This window comes from Pteropus medius, unplaced genomic scaffold (genome assembly GCF_902729225.1).
Source record: "Pteropus medius unplaced genomic scaffold, Ma_sr-lr_union100, whole genome shotgun sequence".
Lineage (NCBI taxonomy): Eukaryota > Metazoa > Chordata > Mammalia > Chiroptera > Pteropodidae > Pteropus > Pteropus medius.
In genome coordinates, this window is record NW_024354502.1 from 7,203,591 (window position 1) to 7,207,326 (window position 3,736).

Here is a 3,736-nt window from a genome sequence, read left to right on the forward strand (position 1 = left end):
TTTTTTAATAAAGAAACTGGCCAACATTAATGCAATAAATGAAAATCAACAGGCTAGTTGCATGATATTTCTCCTCTTGTTCTGTTTCTTCCTTTATGAAATCAGTAAAAGCTTCATTTTAATAACAATGTAATAACTAGGAATATGTTCTTCTTCAAGTTAATAACCTTTCACATACATAACCTCAGAACTTGTATTTCCAGTTTTCAGGCAAGGGAGCTTAGATGTGAGATGTTCTAGACACTTGATCAGCCACTTCAGAGCCCACTGCATGCTTTGTCTCCCAAATGACCTAAATCAATTTCTGTCCTGAGTTTAAGGCATTTCTATTATGATGATGATTATAAATGCCCTTCTGTCGCAGGTGCATTGCCACTGTGCTAATGAGATGAAGTGTTTCCCTGTGGGAGTTCCCAATATTTGGGCATGATTTCTTTAAGCCTTAGTTGTGGCTGAAATGGGGGCTGGGACAGTCGAAAATACGGGCAGTGAACATGTGTTCAACATGAGGTCTAACTCAAAAGAATTCAAGGAAGAGAAGATGAGGATTATCTGATAAGGTGTCACCTAGAAAGTCAGCATCACACATAGCTGGTGCCCAGAAACATAAGGTTACATTTACAAGACACTCTATTTAATGTCTCTGATGGCTTCTGCCAATGAGGGATCTGTCACAGGAAGATGAATGTAGTCTGCCATATTAGTGTTCAAATGTTCCCTATGGGTTCAACCCTAAGTCCCCGGGTCCATTTCAATTCAAGCTTAAGATGAACTCTAGCTTCAGAGTGCTCAGGGCCAGCTGCCCACAGCAGTGGGTCACATGGGAAGACCCAGGGGGATGGGCCAGATTGCTCCAGGAATATAACAAATGAAATGACCGATAACTCATAGTGTCTGTTTCCTGTCAGTGGGTGATTAATAATCCGCCCACAGTCAGGCCCTGAAATCAGAGTCGATATAGTCTGTTTTGCAACTCTAAATGAATGGTGGCTCAACTTTTCTCAAGGTTACACTAATTACCCTTACACACACACACACACACCATCACTACTATTATTAGTAGTATTTATGGAGCAGTTATAGGAAGCCAGATGCTGAGCTAAAAGCTTCAGGGAATACCAAAGAAAAATACCCGATTCCTGCTCTCAGGAGTTCATATAGTCTAGACTGAACTTGTGCTCATATAAATGTCCCTAAGAAACTTCAGATAAGAACAATAATAACAGCTGGCAGGTAATGAGTACTTAGGATGTGGCAGATACTCTTGTGAATGCTTTACATATTCTATCTAATTTATTCCTCATAATAACCTTCACAATCCTCTGAGGTAGGTATGATTTTTGATCTTTATTACACAGATGAAGAAACCCAACGGAAACAAATAGTTTTGATAAAACTTGCCTGAGGTCACAGAGCTAGACGTAGTGGACCTGGGGTTCAAATTTATGTGTCTGGCTCCAAAGATCAGTAGTATTTTAGGTACTCCCCTACGACAATCAGCTGTAATTTAGTAAATATGTCCTATGGGCAGGCACTGTGCTTGCTATCTTACACATTTTACTTTATTTAATGCTCACAATTAGTGAATCACCTCATTTATAAATGCTTTCATTTGCTCTCTCCCTCATTTCTGTAATATCAGTATTATTTTTTATCTAACAGATGAGGAAACTGAGGCTTAGAGAGACACGAAATGTTTCCAAGGTTAGATGATTCAATCGTCGATCCGTTTTCTCCAAGCTTGATTCCTGCACATTGGTATTATGTTGTAGATGAAAAAGGGGCTACTTACTAAACCTGACAAGCTCAGGGGGGGCCTGCATGGCGGCTCCAACAAACCCAGAGACCGGAAGTAACCACATGGGATGGTCTGAACACGAAAGATCCTAAATAAAAGCGAGTCATGGGGATAGTATGGTCATAGGCCTTTAGTTTTCTTGACAAAGGTCAATCTTTACCTTAAGTGAGTCTGTCTATGTCTTTTTGCATCTAAGATAACTTAGCTTTGAAATGTCAGCATAATCTTTTTTTCCAGACCCCTCAGGGCACAACTGCTGCACCAGAGCATGAGATCACAGAACCTCTCATTGGTATCTTGTTCCCAGCATGCCACACACCACCTCTCTGTCTGTAAATGGTTTTTTTTTAATGTTAATTTTTAACTATCCTGTACCCGCCACTGTAAAAGAAGTAGTAATCTCTCAGTTTAACTTTTTATCCAATCCCAGAGGTTTCCCTGCTTTGCTTTCTTACGCTCCAACAACGAATTTCATGTAACCCTCTTTAAGTCTCCTTCTTTTATGCTAATGTATAAAATAAGCTGCAAAACTGTCATTCTCTAGAGCATTTTCTAGATCTGTGGAGATTTTTCTTCCTGGTGACTGTCTCGGCTTGGCTCATAAAAAATTCTCTACAAGTTTGGACATTCCTTATGCCAACAATATTATATTTCAAGAAAAATGCCTTCAGATAATATTCTAACAAACTTTACCCTAATCAAAACAATCATACTACCATTTATATGTTTCATTGCTAACATTTGAATGTACTCAAGTCTCATGGTAAGTCTAAGTGTTAGTAGGACAGATTGAAGACATCAAAGCTGAAGTTCAAAATTAAGGGGCAGGTCCGGAGTCATACGACATCATCCTTCGTCACTGACCTTCATTTACTCACTAGCTCGCTTAAGCAACCAGCGGTGCTGTTATGTTCTGGCATTGGAGAGAGAACAATGACTGAGATCCTCTGTTTTTTGTAATTCATGATCACAGCAGAGGAGCTGAGATTCTTTTCCTCTTCATATTTTCTCCTTGGGCTATGGCTCCACTTTGAACTCCTAGTGGAACCATGTCCATTCAAAGGGGCAGAAGCACTGACCCAGGTTGGCCATACCTGTGCCCTTTCTTGATTCTTCACCTTCCATCCTTAAACTCACTGAAAAGCAGAACTTGCCCTGTTTAAGAGACATGTAGCAACACTTGGCCCTGATGAGGCAGCCAGCGCTGCAATGACATTTTCAGCATCTGTAAGCAGAGTTCTGGTGACAGTCTGAGAACTAACTGATGAACTGCACAACCCTGGAATGGGGCTATAATTTAGAAGTCGCCGGGTCCATCTTTCAGACAAGCAGCTTTGGGGAGTGGACAGGGAATGCAAGAACCCTTTATGAATGCAGCAAGCTTCTCTAGACAGCTTGGGGGCAGTGGAACAACTCTGAAGAGGCAATTCCAGAAGTTCAGTACGTAGGACACGAAGGTACCAATAGCCCTTTGATGATTAATCTGTTGGTGAAGAAAACAGTGGCCAAGGTATCCCACAACCTGTACGGGCCGGAAGCTTTTCCTCTGCTGATTCTCTACCTCTAACCACCCCAGACAACAAGAAGTGAGCGGGAAAAGCACAGGCTTTAGAAGCAAACAGACAGAAGTTAGAGAAATTCCTTCTACGCCGTCTATGTAATCTTGGAGATTAAGGATGGCGAAGTCCCCCAAAGTGCTCTGAGACAATGCATGGCATAGATGAGGAGCCTTGTCATTCGAGCTCTCAGAACCCGCAGAGAAGGGGCCAGTCAAGAGAGGGATAAAGTGTCTGGGACGCACCGCAGGCTGCGCCGGGATCTTGGCTGCATGGGACGCTCAGCTCAGCGTGGAGGAGCCGGCTCCCCAGCGTGCGCCCGGCCCTCCCACCGCGGTCCGCTGCCAGGTGGCCGCCCGCTGGCGGGAAGGAGCCAGGAAAC